The sequence below is a fragment of the Lissotriton helveticus genome, chromosome 6, assembly GCF_964261635.1.
Source record: "Lissotriton helveticus chromosome 6, aLisHel1.1, whole genome shotgun sequence".
NCBI lineage: Eukaryota > Metazoa > Chordata > Amphibia > Caudata > Salamandridae > Lissotriton > Lissotriton helveticus.
In genome coordinates this window covers 1,096,663,514-1,096,689,306 of record NC_136067.1, presented here as the reverse complement: position 1 = coordinate 1,096,689,306, position 25,793 = coordinate 1,096,663,514, and the positions used below count along the sequence as shown (strand labels likewise).

General features: G+C 41.5%; 1 protein-coding gene across 2 annotated transcripts in view; it reads right to left on the bottom strand.

The window, feature by feature from the left end:
* TTC27 (tetratricopeptide repeat domain 27) overlaps positions 1 to 25,793 on the bottom strand; it is a 1,731,040-nt gene that overhangs the window by 749,661 nt on the left and 955,586 nt on the right. The window lies entirely within an intron of this gene.

Below are 25,793 nucleotides of genomic sequence, written 5' to 3'. Positions count from 1 at the left end.
TGATTATGTTTTATTCCCCTTTTATACTTATTGTTGTTTTTGTACGTGATAAGTGTACAGGTATTGCATTTTCTTTTCTTTCACTTGACCGGTATCTTTTAGGTCAATTGATGTTTCTTTTACTGCCCCGGGCATCATCATTTAAATCAATTTGCCAACCTTGTCAGTGTGTGTTCTTCCTGTTCAGTTCTCTGCTTCTGAGTGGTATCTGTATCACTAGAGCTTGTTTTGCTGTTGTATTTGCCCCGTGACACCTGCGCTCTCACCTTTCATTCCGCTACGCTGTCTCAGCTTCAGTTTGCATGCTGCTTTCACATTCAGGCTGCTCTGCCATTTCCGCCTCAACAGTACGTCTGGGCTCACTTGTCACCATTACAACGAAGCACTAGTAATTTTAACTGTATTTACATAGCACTTACTACCCCTGAAGAGGCACTGAAACTCTTTTTGGTGAGTAGGACGCTACTCTGGAACCCAAAGGTGGATGGGTATTTGGAAATATAAATTGTTATTCGGAGTGGAGTGAGTGGTAGATATGTGAATCTGGTAGTTGGATGACTAGGATAAAAAATAAATAGAGGCGGGAAGAGTTTAGAAAGGATCATTTGGGAGTTCATAGTAGTAAAAGAGGTTTGGGAAGAGTCAGAGAGCCTGTAAGTTGAATGAACAGGATAAAGGAAGTAAAGAGGAGGGAATTGTTTGGAAAGAGTTACTTGAGGAGACATTTTGAAAGAGGAATAGGATGAGTCAGAGTGGTGGTCTGGTGAGGTTTGGGGAGATGAGTTAGCTTGTTTTTCTCTGTCATGGGAGGAAAATATATAAATATGTAGATACATAACCACATATAAGAGGTATACGTACATGAAGATTTCAACATGATACACATATGGAAAATAATCAGAAGATATAACAATGTACTAGATAATATCCATATGTACATCCATGGATAAATAATTTCAAACTCAGGCTTTAAATTTTTGCTGTAAATGAAGTTTATTTTTGTTTTTTCTAAATTTTCTTATGTTTTTATATATGTCCCCCAATATTTCAACAGTGAAGCATTTATAGACAATTGCTATAATCATATTTACACATTATGACAGAAATGCGTTATTAGAGTTAAACAGACCCATAAGCATACACTAATTCCATTACATGTTATTGATGTATTGATCTACTTATATATGGATATAATGGTAAAGTAATACATATATGTATGTATGTCTATAACATTTTCTATTTTATTTTTTATTTATGTTTTTTAGATATTGTTTTTAATGTATTTTTCATTCTTCCAGAAGTATCAAACTATATAGAGAGGCCCATACCCATGTTATCTTTGTTTCCCCCCATTAATTAATTAGCATTATTTGTTTTTATTATTTAATTATTTTTGATTTATGTTTTTTATGTAATAAGTGCATTCAATAGTTCGCATTTACACATATTTTCTGTATAACCATGTTTATGTGTTGTGATATGAGTGATCATAATAAATAGAGACCCATAAGCATATAGTCAAATACGTATTTATGTAATGAACTATATATATTAAGCATAAAATATAAGGAGTGCATTTATTTTAATCATAAGTAATATGTACATTTTGATAAGCATACAAATAAGAAAGTATATATAATTTTTAATACTAAGTAATATGTGCATATGTACAAAGAAATTAGTATATTTGAAAACATACATATAATCAAAGTATACATGTTTACAAACACACGTTTATGTACCATTGGTGTCTTGTGCGTACTATTGTTGTACATTTGTATTTTGAATATGATGCTCATACAGGGAAGAGACAGCTTTTGAGTAATCTTCTGAAGATCAGATGGTTATCTATGGATCTTGTTTTCGGTGTAATAAATTCCATAGTTAGGCTGCTTGAACAGAGAAACATGTTCCACTCATGTTTTTTTTCCGCTGGAATGAAGGTTTGATTGTTGTGTGTATTACGCAAACAATGGCATAAAGTAGATTTTATGTAAATACAGAGGTTTAAATAAGTGATTTTTTTCCAAGCTGTCTCTCAACTTTTACCAACATCCGCTTTCAACATTTCATATCTGACACTCAAACCATTCTAAGAATTGAGAACTACTTTTTAGTTATATTTAAAGTAACCACAATTTAGGCCTTATTACGACTTTGGCGGTCTTCAGCTGGGGCCGCCAATGCTGCTGTTCCAGGAAGACCACCAAGGGCTCGGTTAGCCCGCCCACTGAATTACAACTTTAATCCAGGGTTGGCACGTGGTGCTGCAGTGGTTTCAAGGCGGTGGCAGTGGAGAGCCTAACAATAATACTTCCGCTGTGAGAGAGCCTGCAGCACGTTCCTGCATGGTGTGGCATGAACCATGTGGTCTTCGGCAAGTTTCAGTATGATGCCCCAGCTGTGGTTCAGGTATTTAATTTCTGTTACTACTGTTCACCTCCAAGTGCTCTTTGGCATGCTTTTCTCTCTCTCGTTTGCCCTCTGGGGTCCAATGAATAACATTCCTTGTGATAGAGTTTTGTTCTTTTCTGATGGTGTGTCCTGTCTATCTATATATTCTCCTCATAATGATGGTGTCCAGCTCTCTTACTTGCATTTTGAGCAGTTCCTGATTGGAGGTTGTTTGTGGACAAAAGTGTTCAAGATTATTCTCATGTCACTATTGAGGAACGCTGACAGTTTGTTGATGTTGCTTATTGTCATTCGCCAGCATTCTGATCCACACAAGAGTGTAGACAGAATGCAGTTCTGGTAGAGCTTTAGCTTAGTGTTGTTTGTACTGAGATGACCTCCACACACACAGCATTCTGAAGGCAGTCCTGGCCTTGTTGAGTCTGCTCTTGATGTCACTGCCTACCGGTTTATCATGTCTGATAATACTGCCTATGTATTTAGGTGAAATCTTTATTCATGACTAGGTCCCCTCCATCCACCTTGACTGGTGAAGCGCTTGGGATGTTGAGTGGCATGACTTCTAATTTCTTTGTGTTGGTTTTCAGCCACACTTGCTGTACATAGATGTTGAGGCGAAACACCTTTTCCTGCATATGCTGGCGTGGGTGAGAGAAAAAGGCTAGGTCATCAGCATGGTCAAGGATCTTTAGTAAAGAGAATAAGAGCCATCTGATGCCCCAGGCTTGCTTTTCTGTTGTGCTGCATCTCCCAGTCCATGGGTGATGCAACACATTTGGGTTGAAGAGTAACGCTGACATCACGCATCCCTGTCTCACTCTCAGTATATGCCAGAGGCTGTCAGGGTGGATGCTGTCTAAAGCTTTCTCAAAATCAATGAAGCTAATATATAGTTGTCTCTGCCACTCTTCTATGAAATTTCGTAGAGTAATGATATAATTTACACACTCTGTAGCCTTGCGCAACCAAGCCTGTTCTTTTCCTAACTGCTTCTCTGCACCATCAGAAATGCAATGTTTAATGATTTTCACCAAGATTTTACTCAGGATTGACAGGAGGACTATTCCATATCAGTTGTTACAGTTGGTTATTGCTCCCTTCTTTGTGATCTTTACAATGATGCCTTGGTTACAGTTGTCTGGTGCTTTCTTTCCCTAAAAAAATCGATGTAAACAGTGGTCAGAGGATATTGTCTGATGTTTCATGGTCTGCCTTGGACATTTTTACATTCAGGTTGTCTTGGCCAAGAGTTTTTCCATTCTTGAGAGACTGGATGGCAGTGACAATTTCTTCTTTCTGTGGTACGGAGGTGTTCATCTCCAAGTCTGTCTCTTCTTCTTGCACATCCGCTTTGCTTGTTGGTACTGGTCTGTTCAAGACTTCTTTGAAGTGCTTTCTCCAGTGAGCTTCCTACTTTTTCTCTGTTTGAGTAGCCTGTCTTGCTTGTCCGTGATAGGGATGTGGCATGTTGCTTGGCTGGCAAAGTTATCCATGTATGCCCGATTGTCTGCTCGTAATTCTTTCGACTGCTCAATTGCTTCTATGTACTGCTGCTAGTACTTCTTCTGCAGCCTATCAGATTTGGCCTCCATGGGTTTCTTTTTTGCTGCCCTCCTCTATTCAATAGCTTCACATAACTCTTGTCTTATCCATTCTCTCCGTAGCTTGGTCCCCAGGCATGTATTACTGCTCTTCACATATACTGAAGAGACCTGCTGACATTTCTAATGCTCTTTCGCAAATACTAAAAGAAGGCTAAAAAGATTTGCCACTGGGGCTCATCTCCACTGAGTTATCTTTCTTCATATACCTATTTGGGAGTCTGGATAACTGACAGGTGTTCACCAAGAAATCAATCGTCCATTTTAAAACAGCAAAGGTGTAATTTATTCTTCACACTATGCAGATTGAATGCAAAATTACAGAGCGCCGGTGCTAAATTGATCTTAAAAGTGACCAAGGTTAAATGTTTATCTCTGTCAACATATGGACTAAAAGCCTTCCTGGCAAAAGATGCACCCATTCTGGATTTGCTACAGTGTAATGCCCTCAGGAATTGTTTTCATTTACAATTGTAGTGAAGGCAGGGCCCTGCTTGCACACATTGCTTATGTTAGCATTGGTTTATTAGAAGTTTAAACGCCATTTTAACTTTTTGCTGCTTTTGCACACCACACTGCATAAAACTGTTGTTGTGAGTTAGGATCACATCAGAACGGCTTGTTTTCCACATCCCTAGACTTACATCCCGATCTTGGTCTGTACAGTGAGTGCAGAAGCCTCCAAGGTTATCATAACAATGTTAGCTGTGATTCGGGCTGATCGGCCCAGGCTCTAGATACAACATGCAATTCTAGCGCCTTTAATATTGCACTGCATGCATGATTAGGGCACTTGGAGAAAATCTGTTTCCAGAGTGAGAGAGCTTTTGCGGATCCTGATGTGATTCATCTCTACTGATCTTGGCGGTAAGGGGTTCCTCATTGAAGCCTAAGAGACATTCTATTATTATATAAAACCTAGTTCCTAGCTAGGGAGGGTGGTAAACGAGGCACTTTATGACCTGTTTCCACTATCATTATAATATGATTTCTCCCTTTGTGTTTTATGGAATGGTAACAATGCGAATTGTATTATTTTTAATCATATGCCTGCTTATGTTAGCAAAAATACTGCATCTTAGAGCACGTCATTAAAAGAAACATTTTAAACTTTATCGTGTCTCTTTGTACCCATGTTGTGGACTGGTATGAGAATAAAATGAAAGAGTGTTCTTCATTCCCACCATTCCTGCGTGTATCCTAAGTTGCATGTTCTGGGTTGTCTAATCATTGGTACCTTTGCTATAGGAGGAAGAGCTAATGAGACACTGATGCTAGTCGTTTAGGGATTCTAGGTACTGAGGTGAGTTTTTAGGTACACCACAATTCACTGAGGTCCTTGGTCTCTGTGCACAGTTCTGTGTATGAGCAGAATATCCGCAACACTATAGACACTCACATATTACATCTTCAATTTAGGCTATACATGCCACACTTGTCCTGCAAAGCATCCTTACCGAAATATCACCATCTGACTAGGGACGCAAATCAAAGCTCCTTAAAAGCTCTTTTGAATCCAGTGACACAGGAACACTCTCAAAATGCCAATCCCTGGGCTAAGTAATTAGATGTCTGGGCTAATAACAGTCATCATTTTTTTAATCTACCATAAAATCCCATTTGGTGCTATGCCATGCTGGAGATTTTGTCGAATATAAACAATTTAGACATGCTGACATGCTAAATGAATCTTACAACACACTAAGCAATATTTAAAATAATCTTTAAATATGTCAAGCAGACAACATTATTCAAATGTGTTTTATGTTATTCCCAATAAGACAATCCAAATCACTTCAAAATAGTCCTGACGGGTGGTAGTCACAACTTCTGGGGCCCACACTATTGGCCAAAGAACTAGAACTCCCCCTAACCCCCTCCTTCTCCGCCAAAAGCCTTGGTGTCACAATAAACAATGACCTATCTCTAAAAACACATGTAGTCTCTGTGATCTCCACCTGCTTCTTCCAGCTACGTAAGATTAGAATGATAAGCAGGCTACTCACCCAAGCAGCTTCGATACAGTTCTTAATAGCCATGGTTCTATCACACCTAGACTACGCCAACGCAGTCTATTTCGGTATGCCATTCTTTCTTACTAAACGATTACAGATGGTACAGAATCAAGCGGCCAGACTGATTTACTAACAACCTAGGTGGCAACATGCCTACCCCTCCTGAGGAAGCTGAACTGGCTCCCTATTCCTCAACGCAGTGCATTCAAAGATGGCTGTCTGGTGTTTAAATCCCTGCATGGCCAGAGCCCTAAATTCATAAACAGCCTTATGTCACGGTACACCCCCTCACGCAACCACCGCTTGGCTCACCTCCAACTTCTGGCAAACCCTACCTTCAAGCTGAAGCGACAACAGGGTTGCAGGTTTGCAACTCTGGCTCTCATACTACGGGATTCCATTCCCCTGGAAATCAGGTCAAGTACTGATTTATTGAGATTCAGGATATCCCTCAGAACATGGCTGTACAACCAGGCCTACGAATAAACTGCCACCAGGCTCGGCATCTCCTAGAAACAGCACCATGAAACCAACCAGTGTACAAGCGCTTTATAAAACTCTTTTACATAACATAACAGTAATAAATGTCATAATATTCAAAACTGCAAACTCTGTAATTACAGAAAGGACTCACTCCACATCTCCAGTGCTGCTGGTGATGGCAGGATGGCAATTGTTTTGAAACAACATTTTCGATATAATGGAATTTGCAGGTACAGTGATGAATTAAAGTATTGTCTAAACATGGAGAACATAACAGAGTTTTGCCGTACTTCCAAGCGCGTACATATCACTTAAAAAACACGCCTCACAATTTTTTCACTTTAACTGATGACTCATTAAAACATTTTAGAATTGCCGTACTGTTTTAAAAAAAAAATCTGGATCACATTAAATCGTGTAGGTATCACCGAAGAATAATTTTAAACAAAGTAATTTATGTCGGGTGGTTTTTCAACATATCCTGTTTTTATTGTTTAAACGATAATAAGACTAGCACTTTGCACATAGCAAATCGGGTTAATCTTTGTTCAATTTTCTTTATTGAGTTGGCTTAATTGATTTTGCTAAAATATGTGGAAACACGGTGTGAACAGTCATGCTAAATGACAAAATTATGTACACAATTAGTTTTATTACTATAATGTTTACAATGACTTTAATTAAACATATACAATAAAAATGAGTTACTGGCAGATGAGCATTTGTTTTTCTTACATTCAGACCAGGCACCTCATACGTAGGGCTCTATATGGAATATAAACATCTGGGGAGCATAATCATGTTGTAGAGTGTGGCCCTTCAGAACAAATTAAGTGGTAATTCCTTTTAGTGGTTCAGATCTTGGTAAAATAATTGTATGACCAATTCCACATTTAATGTTAAGAATCGGTTTTCACTGCTTAAAATTTGTGAGACATTTACATTTTTTTCTTTACCTCGTCACAGACAGCCACTAAGGTTAGTAAACTGAAGATATTTTCAAATTATATCGATCCTGATAAATGGGCTTTATACAGTTAAATAACCAGACTACCGGTTTAGAGGAAAACCTTATGTTTGATGACATTGCCATTGGAGCAGGGGCTCTATTGCCAAAGCAAATGTGAGTTGCATGAGAGGACAGCTTAATCAAGTTGTCTTCCTTACCAAGAATACATTCAACATTAGAGATAACTCGTACTACAATCATCAGTTTGACATGTAGATGTGCCTTCAATCTTTTGGAAGCAGAATTAATTGCTATCTCTTCTATGATGGCAAAAATTAAACTCCATTAATTTGAGCCAAATAGTTTCTCTGAGTCATGAGCTCAAAATTATGCACAAAAAGTCATCAATATATTTATTTAGGACCAGGCTTGGTCATGGCAGATCTGTCAGCAGCACCAAATACTGTGAATCACCATTTCCTGTTTTTGTACGTTGAGCCTAGAGTCAGCGTTCATGTGCTGCTACGCGAGGTATGCTGTATTGCAGTATGTACATGTAACCTCGCCCACTCTCTGCCCATATTTGTCATTGGCTTCTGTCATTGTCCTTCATAAATTCTGGCTTCTGATTGGTTAATAGGCTTGTTAGTCCCTTCTTAGTACTGCCTTGTCTTCATTTGTAACCTCTCACGGGGACTGGCCCTTTTACTTCAGTTGTTACACGTGTGCTTTAACTAGAGCCTGGAGCACTATTTTCTTAATTGGCTTTCTTCTCTTTCTTGCTGTTGCAGGCAGGGCATGCCGCTCTCTCTCTCTCTCTAACAACACTATTTTAAAATGCAAGCAGCATGGCCGGCTCAGATTGGATAATGGCGGACCTGCTTTTCTTTTACCTGAACATAGCTGCGCTTATTTTTTTATAGTGGATGTCAGCTGTCATTGATGTCACCACAGCCATACGACTTTAAACATATAATTGCTCATATTTCAAGCAGATGTGTACTGTTTCGCTTATGTAGTTTATGATGCTCACTAGGGACCTCTAGGAGCAACTTGCAGAACTGCACCTAGACATGCAGTTCTGGTGCCTTGCTCACTAGGGACCTCTAGGAGCAGCTTGCGGTACTGCACCTAGAAATGCAGTGCCTTGCTCACTAGGGACTTCTAGGAGCAGCTTGCGGTACTGCACTGAGACATACAATGCTGGTTCCTACCTCACTACGCAAGGATTTGCAATGCCCTAGGTATCGCATTACTGAAAGTATGGGCTATTGGTGTTGTATTATTATTTGCAACGCCAAAACCTCAAACTATTAGTAATGCGAGACCTATTGCATTGCAAATTCTTGTTTTCGAAGTAGCTGAGACCGTGCAGCTTTTCAGGTTATATCTGAAAGAACAAAAAGTCCATCTGAGTTCCTTTCTACCTTCATCTGTTACTTTCAGACAATGATATCCTTCAGGGTTCCCCCTTATCTCTTTTTTTGTTGAATGTCTTTGTTGTTTGCTGACTCAAAAGTTAAAGTGCAGTAAAATGTGGGTGACACACAAGTGTATATTCAGGTTCCTAGTGAATCAAATACCATTCACACTCTCCAAGAAATTCTATCCAAGACCCTAGTATTGATGCACCAAAGGCAATCACAATCAGCAAATTCATTTTTTTCTGTCAGAAACCTTGCAGAGTCCCCAGGTATGTCCACCTTCCACAACAATTGGGGCAAATTCCATCTCTTGCTTCCTCCATGAAACTCCTGGATGTTACTTAAAACAGCACAATGCATTTAGAACATCAAATATGAGAGGCCGTGGGCTATATCAGCAAAGTAATCTTAAACCCAACGTTCCCATTATGTTTTTAGATCATAAAGGCCTGGCAGGGAGAGTTATTGTTTATTACAGGCTAGACTATTTCATTAAAGGCACAAAACATGATGAGAGGAATGCTTGCAATGAGTCTCACCACAGGCAATGACTCAGTAGCATTACAACCCATCATTTTTTCACACCATGCCACTTCAGCTTGACCGCAGCCCTATAAAATCAGTCTTGGCCCTGCTCCTCTCGGAACAGTCCAGCCTGAACTGGTCACAAAATTGTATTAGAATCACTGTTTATTGCGCATTGTTCACTGAATAACACATATCAAACTTAGGACTATATGTAAAGTATAAAAACTATAAATGTTCTTATTCTATATGAAGTGAGGAGTCTACTGGTGAAATCCAGACCTCCCTTGCACTGACTGACTGGCCAACAGAACACAACTTGAAAAAGATGTTTGTCAGATTTTAAGCATTATTTTCCAAACCATGGTATTTTCCTCCATGCAGGAACATATTCCTTATCAAGGCGTGTAGGGATATCAAACGTGGCAGTTTTCAATGGGCTCAGGGTGCCAATGTAGTGCATTTAGGAGTTTGAAAAACCTGTTTTTTACCAGATGGAATTTATGGTAACATAGATGGTACACAGTCAGTGATTACTCTAATGCTATGCGTCACCTTGACTGGAATATCTAAGATGACCTAGGTTGCTGGCCAGAAATTGGGTGATAATTGTTCCACCGATTAGGAATGAGCCATCTCAAAATATTAGCAATACCTCTGAATCAATGATGGAAGGTGGCATTCCATGTCAGATGTTGCTGTTGTAGCTTTGTCTCTCACAGATGCACTTGACAAAGGAAAAGGGAGATGAGCACAGAACACATATCTTATTTTCATGTGTTAGTAAGTAGCAATACTATTGTTTTTTCCCTTTTACACTTCCCTCTTTTAGCAAGTCAGATGCTGCCAGCTAGAAATTGCTCAAGTCAGGTTGGTGGTACACAAATACGTCTTTTCTGCTCCACTGTAGCTTTTATGGATCCAACTATTGACAATACTAATCTATACCAGCCTTCACAGGAGAAAGGAATGACCGGCATCTACAACATGCACGGTCCACAAATCTTTTCAACAGGAACTTCATCTTGGGGCTCACAATACAAATAACCCCAGCATGGGTTCCCTAGGCATATGCACAAGACCCATGTGCACCAACTTGGAAGGCGCAAGGTGTAGGACAGTGCAGATTTTAACCATGAATCACCAACACTTGACACCACGCCTGTATTTAACAAGTTTTCTACACTGAACTATGCCCAGCTGAATCTAACCTATAGGCTCTCCATACCCTGGTACGTAGTGACAGAAGTCTTCCCACTAGGGCTAGGCATACACTTCGCGTACAACAATACATTATTTTCAGGAGCAACTTTTAAGGACGTGCATAACATGAGATTCTATGGAGAGGGAAGAAAGGGTGGGCTTGCCAGAAGGACAACATTGAGAGAATAAATGAAAATAAGGCAGCCATGAATACGTTTCTGTAATCCACCTTTGCCTTTCAGTCAGACTGCGTTGAAAAATGGCCATTGGGACGACTGATGCCTAAATTTGGGGCAACTGCACGGAAACAATCATTTGCAGAGTGCATGCCGTAACAACAAAAAAAAAGCCCTTACTTTTTTCAGACAACATAATTTGTCACAAGCACTGTTCTGGTTCTTGAACAGAAATGTAGGTATATATTAGCAGGCCCACCATTTTTTGTGTGCTTTTTGGCAGTACTCTGAAACTGCTGCCAGGTTTGCTTAATGCCAAAATGGTTAGTCATGTAAATTACCCAAGGACCATGAACCAACACAAATGATTTTAATTGCGATTAGGAGACTGTAAATCAGAGTCTGCTTCAGTAATGTTTCCAGGCGCTTGTCATCAGCTGATTTCCGTGTAAGTTCTGTTGCTTGTGGCTGGCTTTATATTAATAGGTGCGCCTCTCCTCCAAGCGAGTTACAGCATCCCGCTGTTTCTGAATCTTAAGCCCCAGTCATTAAGGGCCAGATGTATCAAAGGGTTTTACCCATTTTGTGTCTATGGGAAAACGTGTTCGTACATATGGCCCTTATTTATTTATTTATAAAGTTTTATATAGCGCGAACAAGATCCCGAAGGATATCAGAGCGCTTTACAAAAGGATGGAGGGAAGGTAATTTCGTCTCTGTGCTCGTGTTAAAGAGAATATCATTTTGGTATAGCGGTTTCCAAATTACATAAATGTCAGCTGTGGGATGCTTTAAAACTAAAAAAAATAACAAAATATGTTGTTTAATAATACACGTAATTAAATAGGAAGGGTTTATATTGCATGAAAAAATATGTTAATGGTGGATGCTACGTAATATCCTGGAACTATTGCAGGCCGCTGTAAATTATGAGTCCACGATGCCATTTGCAGTTTACCCCATTCCACCCCACCCCACTCTACTGTACGACACGCTACTCGACTCTAATACACCCCATTTTACCCCCATTCCACTATATTCTAAGATATGCTATTCTACTCTACGCCTTCCATTCTACAGTACTCCATTGTACACCACTCTGTGCCATTCCACACTCTACTGCATGCCACTCAATGGTATTCCGCTGTATGCCACTCCACACCACTCCACTGTATGCTATTTCCCTCTGCACTACCGTACTCTACACTATTGCAATCTACCCCTCCAACTCCACGCCAATCCACTATACACTATTCCACTCTACGCCATCTCTCTCTACACTATTCCACTCTATGCCACTCCATTCCATGCTATTCCACTGTACTACATTCACTCCAGTCAACACCACTCCACGCAATACTATTCAACTGCACGCCACTCCACTCTATGTCACTCCACTGTAGGTTTTCCACTGTACAACAGTGTACTCCAGTCAATGTGAGTGTACACTACTCTACTTTACTCTATGCCGCTATACATACAGCCCTATCCTCCACTCCGTGCAACTCCCTCTACGTCACTCCACCCCACTTTATTGCACTCTACTCTATGACACATGACTCTATGCCACTCCACTCAACAACACTAATGCATTCTGTGCCACTCCACTCTATGATACGCCAGTAAACTTCACTGTACAACATGCCACTTCCTTCTAGGAAACATTACTCCACTGTAGGGTATGTCGGTTCACTCTACTCCACCCCACTCTACAACATAACACTCCACAATAAGACACTTAACTTCACTCTATGCTATGCCCCTCCACAAACCTTTACCCCACTCTATGCCACTGTACGACGCTCAACTCTACACCACTCTACTCTATGACACTCTACTATATTCAAATCTATTCTACAAGACTCTACTCCACTCTTTGCCTCTACATTCCACTGTACAAGACTCTAGTTCCCTCTAGGCCCATACACCCCCCTGTACAACACTCTACCTTACAAGACTCCACTGTACAGCACGGCACTCCAACTTCTTACAGTTAACTTGACTCTACACTACTCCACTCTACTGCACTCCACACCACTCTACGACACGCCACCCCACTGTACGCTATGCCATGCCAGTCCACTCTACTGCATGACACAACACTACACTCTACAACACTGTCCTCCACTGTACTGTAGGACACTCCACTTAATGACACTTCATTCGATGACACTGAACTCTATGATTTGAAACGCATTTTTCTTTTTTTTAAACATGGATATGGTTAGACCTGACAGCCTTAGAGTGGTCATCCCCCAACTTTTTTCCTACTTCCGTCCATTTTTCTGCACTTGTTTTTGATGGCTTTAGAACTCTGCACACTTTACCATTGCTGACCTGTGCTGAAGTGCTGGTGCTCTCTCCACTAAACATGGTAATGAAACCTCACATCCTCTTTTCACATTAGCCCTAAGACACACCTTTCTTCCATTTGCCGCGGGAGCTGAAGGTGCCAAACTTTTCCTTTCCGGAGCTGGAGCTGCCTTGCACTTTCCCTGCGGCCGGCGCTGGGTGCTGCTGGACATCTCCTCTTGCGGCCGGAGCCGCCAAACGGTGCAACGCGGCCGGAGCCGCCAAGTATCCCCCGCGGTCGGAGCCGCTAAAAACATTTCTTTTGCGGCTGGAGCAGCCAAGTATTTTCCCCGCGGCCGGAGCCGCCAAAAACATTTTTCTCGCGGCCGGGGCCGCTAAAATAATCTACAACTCGGCCGGTGCTGCAAACACCTATAACACGGCCGGAGCCGCCAAGCATTTTCCTCACATTTCCTTTGCAGCCGGAGCCGCTAAAAAACATTTACAACGCGGCTGGAGCCGCCTAACATTTCCCTCATACCTGAGGGAGCTCTAGGGTAATGAAACGCCAGAACGCCATTGCCTCGAGGCGGACGCAGCTATTACCGCTGCCGCCGCTGATTGTGAAGGGGTGGCGGATTGTCGGCTGCCCAGTCCCTGGTTTTCATTGGCGGCTTGGCGGCTTGGTTGTCGGCTGTCGACGGGGCTGTTGGGTCCCTTTGTGCGGCGGTGCAGCTGATCGATCACGCGTGTGAGGAGCAGCCACCACAGGCGGGTGTGGGCGCTGAGTGGAGCGTGGTAGTGACAGCATCACCGGAGCCACGCATCGCCTTGCCTCGCTGTGCTTGGTTTCTCCACTGGATCTACCGGACCTGCCATCCTGTTGGAGCAACTGAATTCGCCTTTGCAGTAGTACATACAATTGGCCACACGCAAGAGGATCAGCAATTGCAGGTGAGTGTGAGCGCTAAGCGCTGCGATAACAACACCACCGTAGTTTTGCATCACGGCGCCTGGCCCCCCCCACCAGCTCCACCGCTGACGACCCGCGAAAACCCTGGGAAAAGAGCACTCGAGAGCAGCGCCAGAATATTCAGGGGAGTGTTCCATCTGTCATAGACCTCCCTGTCCCAGTGCTGTTGTTCCTATCCCTTGTAATCCATGGTTGAGTTGCAATACCCCAATGAGCATTGAGTTGGGAGGAAGTATGGACGGAGCACAGAGGGTACAGAGAACACGAATGCCGAATATAAACGCCGAACACGGTGCAGCGGGGGAGGCAGACCAACGACGGGGGCAGGCTCGGCGCTAAATACCGCTGCTTAATCCAAGCTCAAACCGAGCTGCACCTATAAGCTATTATGCGATCCGTCAAAGTGAGAAGGGCCCTAGGAGATAAAACCAATGCCCCAAAGGGGCCTGCAAAGCGAAGGAGGATTGATAAAACTAATGATAACAAGGCAAACAACCCCCCCGAAAAATCCATTAATCTTGCCAATTGCTTCCTTATTTGAAAAATCAGCCTTAAGAAAAGACACAGCAATGAGTTTGCGATTTCAATTTCTGAAGGATCCAGGATCAGCACTGTTCTCATCAACAGGGGACGTTGAAGGACTAACGTCCCCCTTAGCCCCTGTTAGAATATTAGCAGCGAAAGATCAGAGTGAGGCAGACGCTAGAGACGCACCCTTTGCAGGGAAATTACACCTCCATCATAGTGACACATCAGTCTCTACAAATGGCCCGGATTAACAAGTCAATACAGACTATAAAAAAAACTCACCTGATACAGATAGAATAGTTATTACATCAGCAATGGTTCATTCAGCCACAGGGGATCTCAACATCATTACTACACAACCAACACCATTCACAAATGCAATGGACCCAAGAGCTAGTCAGGATCACACGCAAGTTATGCACTCGAGCCTTGACGAGCTCTCTCACCTATGGCCTGAACTGAGCCAGATAGATTTCAATGGCAAAGAGAATGATCAGTCGGCCAATATAAAGCGTACCCAGGAGCAGAAAGACACTCCAGCTGAAAACAAAAGCAGCGAACCGGACTTGCAATTTCCCAGTTTGTGTAGTATAGAGAATCAACCGAGGCAACTGGGACACAGCGAAAATCACGTGTCTACATCAAATGAGAGAAATTTTAAGTCAGCAAATACAGATACCAATAAACAGCATAAAAAAGACAATGGACCTTTGGCCTTCGTTGCACCTTTACTACAAGCACTTCAAACATCCACAACAACTTTAATAATGCAATCCGATAAACTGGACATTCAAATAGATCTAATGACGTAATAGCTTCCTACATAGCTGGTATCAATACAAAATTGGATAACTTAAATAATCTAATTACTAGAGCACAAGCTAATGTCTTCCAACCTGAATTGTCATGCACCTGTGGCCCAGTACTTGATAAGCTAAGTACATTACCTACAGTTTTAGACCAGATTCTTACATTAAACAAACGCTTCACTCATCCAGCAAAAGAGCCTGACCGGTCGGTCAAAGTTAATACAGAGAGCTACGAACTTAATGAGGACAACTCCTCTTTAGGGAATGCTAGTATAGAAGAAACCCCCAAGCACGGAAAAATTCCAATTAATGAGGAAATCTATAAAGCAATTAAAACTGATGTAACCAATTTGGTTCCTACAAAGCCAACAATAACAAAGCGACAAAGGAAAAAAGAACGGAAAGCAAGGAACAAAAAAAGCGAAGTTGGCTTACAGTCAAGCCTCAGCATATATCCTATTTTTGCAAACTCTAATACAAAGGCATTAACAGAGGCCAGCATCAGGGAATCCCGCACAGACGCAAGGGACAATGCTGACACGTCCATCAATACATCACAGACGATGACAAAGGCTCTCAAGGGCCAACAGACAGTTGACAGCCTGACCAGCTCGAAACACTCGACTGATAAACACCATAATATATTGCAAACAGCAAATAACGGGCCAACCACAGGAACTGAAAATATTTTTGAAAAATCACCTTACTGTGGAAAAGACAATGAATCCCATTCAAAACAGAACCCTCACCAAGAAATCAACAAAGATACCACTACATCGCAAGTCACCACCTCAGTTGGGGCAAATAACATTAAGGGGCCGATTATGATGGCGGACGGACCTGAGTCCGTCCGCCACCATAGAGCAGGAGGGAACCACCGCATTGCCTGCGGAGTTCCCTCCTGTGCAATTAGGATGTGACCGCCACCCTGGCGGTCACATCCTCTATTTTTACCATTGCGGCGGGTGCGGCTTCAAGCTGCATCCGCCGCAATGGTAAAAATGCACACATTGCATTTGTATGCAGAAAGCGGCAGGCACCATAGGTACCCCCCATGTGCACCCCCCACCTCCCTTCACCTAGGGGGCCCGCAACGGGCCCCCGCAGTGAAGTTACACATGCTTTTCCACGGCGGAAAACCCGAAGCGGAAATGCATTTTTTAAAGCCCTTCCTAATATGGCGGACGGTGTCTGAGAGACACCGCCACCATATTAGAGCTTTTCCGCCGCGGTTGTAAGCCAACCGCGGCGGAAAAGCTGCGGACGGAAACCAGGACCCACCAGCCATCCTAATGTGGCGGTGGGTTTTTGGTGGGTCCGCTGCGGTGTTTCCGCATCCTCCGGGCCGGCGGTGGCTTACGCCGGCCCGGAGGATGCGGAAAAACCGCAATCATAATAGGCCCCTTAGTACGGTCATCTACAAGCTTATCTACAAGCTCCCGGATCAAAAGGAAACTTCAATCTTCCAAACCAGCATGACGTAAACCTCCCAGCTGGAGATAATGGGCAGTAAACGAGGCTACCAATCGAGTACAAATAGTTGCCCGAACAGAACCAGAGGAAAATGGTTTTCTTGCTTCCACTTTTCATGCAACGTCAGAAACTGGAACACATAATTTAGCAGTTAAAGTTTGCCAAGATTCTCAAAGACTGATACTCGAAACCCTGGTTTCCTTAAATCAAGGCAAACTAAGCATAAGTATAGCGAATAAGAACATTAAACAATCAAATGGAGAAACGAGCAAGGACATAAGGAAAGACCCAAACGAGCCTGTTGAAGTTCACCGTCAACTAATTTTTACTCCTGAATATAAGACACGGGGCAGGCATGATACACTAAACAGGAGTAATATCTTGAAACTCATGGCCGAAATTAAAGAACTAAGCGAAATAAAAACCACAGACTTGAAACTGGTACAATTTCAGATAGAGTCAAAGAATATAAGTAATGAGCAAACATTGACCACTTGGAAAACCCCAGGGATTGTCCAATTAATACTAGGGTGCTCAGACCGGTTTCTATCATGGGGCATACAATTATCACAGCCCATTGCCTTGTGTTATCCGTTGCCATTAAAAAAACAAAATGGAACACGGTCTACCAGGAAAATTACTGACTTCACTCTCCAGAAACCAGTTTACTCAATCTTATACAACGCCAAAGGCAGAAATAACCTAACTCTTACTCAGGGAGTAATGGAAGAGGAAAAAAATCGAGGAATTCCAACACTCAATGGATCACTGGAAGTGGCTTCCCAGTATGCTAAATGACAAGCGGAGGTACTGACCAAATAAAGACATGCCGAGACAAGATGCATACGGGGGAATACACGTAATATCATGGAATATCGCCGGTGCAAAAAGACTGCTGGAGGAAGGACAAGCATTAGACGAATGGGCAAATTGCGACATCATCGCCTTGCAAGAAACCTGGTTGCAAGAAGAAATCGCATTGGTCGGTTTCACTCACTATACCGTAGCTGCGGAAAAATCCAAAACCCATGGACGAGCCATCGGAGGCCTAGCAGTTTACGTGTCAACCGCCCTAAACATAAATTCAGAACAGCTCAACTCCTCCGACCCAAGCCTTCAGTTAATTAAATTATCAGGACAAAAGGCAACCGACAACAATACAGCAATCCTGATTAATTATTACACGCAACCGAACTCAGAAGTCAAAAAGAAAAAAAATGCTGCACTGTGCAACGCAATAACGGGACTTCGCTCCACTGAGCCTTCATGGAACATAATACTAACTGGCGATTTTAATTCCAACTTGATACACTCCCTTGAGGAAGACGAAATATTAACTGCAGACAACATGTACTGGAGCGTCCCACAGCAAACATGCAGTGTGACGAGAGCTCGTAAGGATCCGCTTGGCTTACTTCTTGTGACAGAACTAGAGTACCTAGGCATGCGCGTCCTGAATGGCAGGACCGACGAAGATCGTCCTCCGAAAAAAACCTATTACGGTCCGCATTCCCAATTAACGCTGGATTTCACAATTGTAAGCCTACCATTAATTCTTTAAGTTGAAGCCTTCTATATTGAATATACGCCCTTGAGTGACCATGCGATGCAACACATTAAATTTAACCTCTGTACGGAAAGATTCCAACCATCACACATACTGGAGGGTCACCTAAGCACAATCAATCAAAAGCGCATTAATTGGTCTGATGCAAATAAAACGGTTTGGTTTTCAATAATAGAGGCCACACTGAATAATATCCAGGCATGGAATCTTTTTCTGGAGAAATTGATGTTAAAAATGAAATTACCGGGAAAACAGGCTAAAATATTTAGGCCCAACAGCAAACTACCGAAATCACTCCTAGAATTAAAGAGGAACTTGCGAAGAACTCAAAAGAAGCTACAGACGCATGATAAAGATGCGCAGCAATGGGACACTTTTTATGCACAAAGACGTTTATACAAAAAGATGGTCTTGGAACATAAAAGGAGGTCTAACGAGAATTTTTTGGGGACCAAATTGCTGTTTAGCTCAAAGCTTCCGAACTCAAATACATTCTGGAAAATTGTTAATGAATTAACAAGACCTCGCAATGTATTGACTTCAAACGTGCAGGAATCTGAATGGGTCGCCTTTCTCTCCTCTAAATTTAAAGCACACCGAGCAATAGTTACTGGGAACACAGCTTTCATTGCATCGACAAATAAGGACAATGGAAGAAGACTGCATCAGCCAATCACCTATTACCAGCCAGTCCAAAATTCAGACTCCTGTTGCATTACATGGAAAAAAAATCAGCTGAGGAGATAATGAAAATAATCAAAAAGGGCAGAAGTAACGGGGCCCCTGGGCCAAATGGCATCCTGCAAGCTGCCTTCAAACATGCACCGGAATATTGGAGCCCATTGCTCGAGAAACTCTTTTATGACATCCAAACTCACAACCTAGTGCCGGAAAGCTGGCACGGTTCCATCACAATGCCCATATATAAGGGCGGTGAGAGATCCAACCCTGCTAACTACAGATTAATTGCCTTACAGGATGTCGAAGCTAAATACTTTGCCTCGCTATTACTAATTGACTTGGTAAAGTGATCAGGAGAGAGAGATTTGATCCCACTTAACCAAACAGGGTTCAGAGATGGGATCGGAACTATATCAAACATTTTATCCATGTCAATGATTGCGGAAAAATGTAAGCGCATCAAACAGGACCTGAACTTGTGCTTCATTGACCTCCAAGCAGCATTCGACAGCGTGGACCGGAACCTATTATGGGTTAAATTGAGAGCTTGGATGATTCCAGAGAGTATATTAAGGGGTCTGCTGCTATTTTACTCTGATACCTGGACGCAAGTAAGGCTAGGGGACAGGTCGCGATTATCGAGAAAAGTGCGCACAACATCTGGCTTAAAACAGGGATGCGTCCTGGCTCCTCATCTGTTTAATCTATTTATTTTGGACCTCTCAAGAAAGTTAAACGGATGTAACGCCCACCCGCCAAAACTAGGCGACTTACAATTGACACACCTGGCATATGCAGATGATATTGTCCTCATGAGTCAGAAAAAGGTTGGCCTGTCAAGACTGTTATCGGTCCTATCAGCTTTTTTGTCTGCAAACAACTTGGTTCTTAACTTCTCAAAATCTAAAACAATGTTAATTACCAATCGGCACATAACATCACACAATGTCTGGCTAGAAGGACAACAGCTGGAAAGGGTAACACGTTATAAATACTTAGGATATTACATCGATGATAAGCTCACCTTAAAGGCCCAGAAAACTTATTTAACTCACAGATCAAGAGCACTATAGTTTGCACTTAGCACTCTATCGAAAAAGCTGGATGGTCCTTCTTTAAAACCTTTACTCACGGTGATTGCCAACAAAGCTCTTCCAACCCTAGCCTACGCCAGCATAGCAATGAATGGTAAGGACTCCGTTCTCCTAAACAGTTTAATTACCAAAATTTATAAACAGGTACTACAACTGCCGAACTCTGCTTCACCAACGCAAATTCGCCTAGAGTTTGGACTAAAGAATGAAAGCTTGGGACGGCTTTATTCATGCCTAAAGGAGTGGTATCGGATCAAAAAGAGAGCCGCGGATAACAATTTGAACAAATACCTATGGCAGGAACTAGAAACTCAAAAAAATCAGAGGCAAATAAATATCTGACTAGTGCATTGGATATAATATGCACCTCTAATCTTTGGGACAAAAACTTGCCATTTTCATCATTCAAACTGGTACTAAACAAGGCTTCAAAATTTCATTCTCTGATCATGGACAAAGACATTTTTTCACACCGCTCACACTCCTGGGCTTTGATTAATAGCTATAGATCTCTAACCCCAGCGGCTTACCTGGACGCAACATACCCTGTCTTTATTAAAAGAAAGCTAATGGCACTGAGGTTCGGTAAATTCCCAACCTTGGCCGACAAGCCAGCCTGGAAACATACAGAATCCGTCTCTTGCCGCCTGTGTGGGTATGTAAAAGAAGATCTTATTCACATAATATGTCTCTGTAAACAGCTGACAACGGAGCGAAGGCTCTTTCTAAGGAACATATTCCTGGTAAGGAATCTACGCACTTGCAGGACTGCAGTAATTGGATGCCTGGACGCAACGTCACCACAAACAAACTGCAAGATTGTAAAGTTCTTGCTGACTTTCGAAAAACGTGTGAATGCAATGTAAATACTTAGTTACTGTTTTATTCTTTTATTAATTTCAGTTATTTGCTCAACTATAACTATCAGGTTTTAAATAGATGACTACACTCAATGATCAAATTTCAATCTAAGGTTGAGATGATAATGGAAATTTTGTTGTGGCTGACCTTACTTATTGATCATATTTTTAATCATGCTTGAGACCGATAATGGAGATTTTTGTTATGGTTTTAATTAACTGAACAATACATTTTAAAATGGTAATGTTCGCTTAACCTCAACTGGCACATTTAATTTACTGATAAATCCTTAGTAAAGTAAAGGACATGTGCCTAGGACCTGTAAATTAAATGATACTAGTGGGCCTGCAGCATTCATTCTGCCACCCACTTAAGTATCCCTCTAACCATGGCTCATGTCTGCCGTTGAAGAGCCTCTATGAGCAGCTTTACACTGCCACCTCGACCTGGCAGGTAAATCTCTTCCCGGGCACTTTTTATACATACAAGGCGCCCCTTAGGTAGGCCCTGTATGATCCACAGGGCAGGGTGCAATGTATTAAAAGGGCAGGACAGTTATTGTTACGTTTTACATGTCTCAGTAGTGAAAAACTCCCAATTTCGGTTTTCACTACTGCAAGGCCTATCTCTCCTACAGGATAACATGAGGATTAACTTATTACAACGTTTAGGTGTAGTTCCCAATTGTGAAGAGATAGACATTTCAAGTTTGGTGTCACTAGACTCACAACTTAAAATCTCAACTTATGGTGAAGTTGGATTTTAAAATACATGTTTGGCAATTGCCACTTTTAGAAAGTTGACATTTACTTACTTTAGCCATTTGGTGCCTGCTGCCTGCCTCTGTTCAGTCTAGGGTGGGTGGCAGCTGGGCTTGTTGTATTCCCTCTAGACAGCCACTCACAAAGAGAGCTTAGGTGTGTCTTGATGGGTCCTCTTGGGAGATGGGAGGGTGGATCTAGACACTGCCTCAAACCTACACCTGAATAGTTTGTGCCCTGACCACACACTAAGGGCATACCCCCCTGTAGTGAGTTTGAATCCAGGGCAGGAGGGGACAACCTCTGTGCACTTCAAAGCTTTCTTTGAAGTCTTCCCCACTTCCAAGGCACAACTGGGTATAAGTACTGTACCTCTGACACAATGAGTTTAGTACACTTCTGATCCTGTGAAGACTCTGCCAGGAAGAACTGCTGTGCTGCTGAAAGAAATGCCTCTCTGCTGTATTGCTGCTTTTTTGGACTACTGCCTTGCTGAGCTGTCTGATGATCTTCTGCCTGGGTGAGAAGAACTGGACCTGCATCACTTGAATCCAGAGTGACTACAAGGGCTTGCCTCTTGTTCTACGTCTCAGGGACATCAAAGACTTCAACTCATCCTGCTACAGCATCTGGACGTTGCTTGCTGAAAGTCTTGACCTGACAAGTTATGCCAACCCAGCCTGGGACCTTGGAAGTGGGTATAAAGTGTTCTACAAACAGAACTCATGCATCCTCATTGAAACCGGTGCATCTTTGCCTGTGCATGAGTCAGAACCTGCGCATCCTCGTCGCTCCGTGGAGTGCATCCAGCACTTTGCCTTTGGAATAGATGCATTGCCTACTGGGGAAGCAGTAGCCATGCATCACATTCAGAACCAGCGCATCGCCCCTGCTGCATGGAGAAAATCGTCATCTTGTCCACTATGTGGCTTGACACTGATGCATCGCTTCACCTGCAACTCGCATCTTCGTCGACGTTGTCACATCCCGGATCAAGGTACTGTGGCTCAGCAGGCCCCTGTATCCAGCCCACGCTCCATTGCGGTCAGCCTGAACGTTTGACTTTGCCATGGTCCAGCACGACCAGATATACCATTTAAGCACTTATTCCTTCCAAGTGCAATTTTACGTTTATTCTTTGAAAATTAATATCTCGACTTCTTCTTGTTGGACTTTTGTTGCTTTAGTCTTGCTTTATTTATAAAATGAAGTTCTATTTTTCTAACCTGGTGTTGAGTCTTTTTGTGGTTTTTTCACTGTGTTACTGTTTTAAATGTTGCACAAATACTTTACATATTGCCTCTTAAGTTAAGCCTGACTGCTCTGTGCCAAGCTACCAGAGGTTGAGCATAGGGTAATTTAGGGTGTGTTGTGACTTACCCTGACTATGATTGTAGTTCCTACTTGGACAGGGTGCATACCTCTGCCAACCAAAAGCCCAATTTCTAACATAAATTCAATTTAAAAAAACATATGTAGTTATATAAGTGCTATAAAAAAATATTACATACATATATACAACATGTATTATACATATATGTTTTATATATATATATATATATATATATATATATATATATATATATATATATATATTCACTGAAAAACCATAGGTTTCACACCAGTTATAGTTAGGTGGAAATTTTACTCGCATAAAACCATTGAAATTCCCACGTTATAGTTAGTTGGACTCACTATAACTTGCGCGTGCAATGCACTGCTGATGACGTCACATATTACATCACTCATGACATGGTCAGTGACATCACTCATGACATCACTGATGACATCTCAAATGACATCACTGATGACAACATCCTTGTGACAAAGTGGCAGACCTCCTATCAGCATAAAATAACCTTTCACACACACATTCAAAAATAGAAACTAACATTTTCTTAAAAAAGGAGAAACCAATACCAATTACAACAACTTATTAGGTAATTCCAACATCTACATACACATCCACTCATTCACCAACAGTTCTAAATAGTCACTCATGCATGCACTTACTCATCATACGTACTCATACACCTATACATCCTGTTACACACTAATACTCATCCATATAGTTACTCACACACAAATCCACACATGCAAATAAACTATCAAAAAAACATTTACTTGATTATACTGCTATATACACACCACTACACATAATTCTACAGAAACGGAAACATATTTACTCTCTTAAACAATCAATTATAAAAACACATACTCACTAAACCACCCATACACACAATCATCCACCCATACAGTCTTGCACACATGCTGTCTTCAAAATACATACAAATAGTCACTCATTCATGCATCTGTGCTCTAAGTAATATCCCCCACCGAACCATACAGACACTGATACTGATACTCAAAAAAACAACTAATATGGGTTATTAGTTGTTATATGTAGCTACTCGCCAACACATGCAGCCACTTATACATAATACACAAAGTGAGACACAGATACAGATATTTAAATATTTAAACATTACTGGCTAATATATGTATTCACTAAGATACATTTAATAAGTCAGTTAACCAATCAATTTTACACAAAAAAAATCCATTTAGACATTTATTTACCTATTTATTCTTCCATCAACCTTTAGATATACATATATAAAAAATATTTATTTTTCAGAAAGATACACATTCACTGGATGATGTCATCAGTGATGTCATTTGAGATGTCATCAGTGATGCCATGAGTGATGTCACTGACCATGTCATGAGTGATGTAATATGTGACGTCATCAGCAGTGCATTGCACGCGCAAGTTATAGTGAGTCCAACTAACTATAACATGGGAATTTCAATGATTTTATGCGAGTAAAATTTCCACCTAACTATAACTGGTGTGAAACCTATGGTTTTTTCAGTGAATTTAATAGGTTTTTTAAATGCTAATTCCTAACTATAACTGGTGTGAAACCTATGGTTTTTTCAGTGAATATATATATATTCACTGAAAAAACCATAGGTTAGAGACCATATATAGTTAGCTGGACATTTTATTGACATAAAACCAATGAAATTCCATATATAGTTAGTTGCACTAACTATATATCGCGCACCCGCAATCCACTGCTGATGATGTCACATATTACATCATTCATGACATGGTCAGTGACATCACTGATGACATCACTGATGACATCTCAAATGACATCACTGATGACATCACTGATGACATCTCAAATGACATCACTGATGACATCATCTAGTGTCTGTTTTTGTAAAGTTTAAATATGTTTTACATATTGAAGAATGAGTGGATGTATGGAAGACTGAGTGTGTGTGTGGCTGGCTGGGAGGTGTGTGACCCTGTGCATATCAATGTGTACTTGTATCAGTGATTGCATAAGAGAGTAAGTATGTGTTAGTATATGTGTGAAAAGTATGGTGTTCTGTGTTTAACTGTATAGATGAGGAAATCGAAGTGTGATTGATTCTTCACAGGACTGACTAGGTGTATGAGTGCATATGATAGTGTTGTAATAATGAGTGACTGTATGTATGAGTGATTGTATGGGTGAATGAGTGAATGTGTGTGTAGACGTAGGAATCAGTGAGTGCGTATGTAGTAACTGGTATTGGTGTGTCATGATGTCATCAGTGATGTCATTTGAGATGTCATCAGTGATGATATTTGAGATGTCATCAGTGATGTCATCAGTGATGTCACTGAAGTATGATGTTCTGTGTTTAACTGTATAGATGAGGAAATGGAAGTGTGATTGATTCTTTACAGGACTGACTAGGTGTGTGAGTAACTCCATGGATGAGTGGCAGTGTGTGAGTGTCTGCATAGGTGTATGAGTGCATATGATAGTGTTGTAATAATGAGTGACTGTATGTATGAGTGATTGTATGGGTGAATGAGTGAATGTGTGTGTAGACGTAGGAATCAGTGAGTGCGTATGTAGTAACTGGTATTGGTGTGTCATGATGTCATCAGTGATGTCA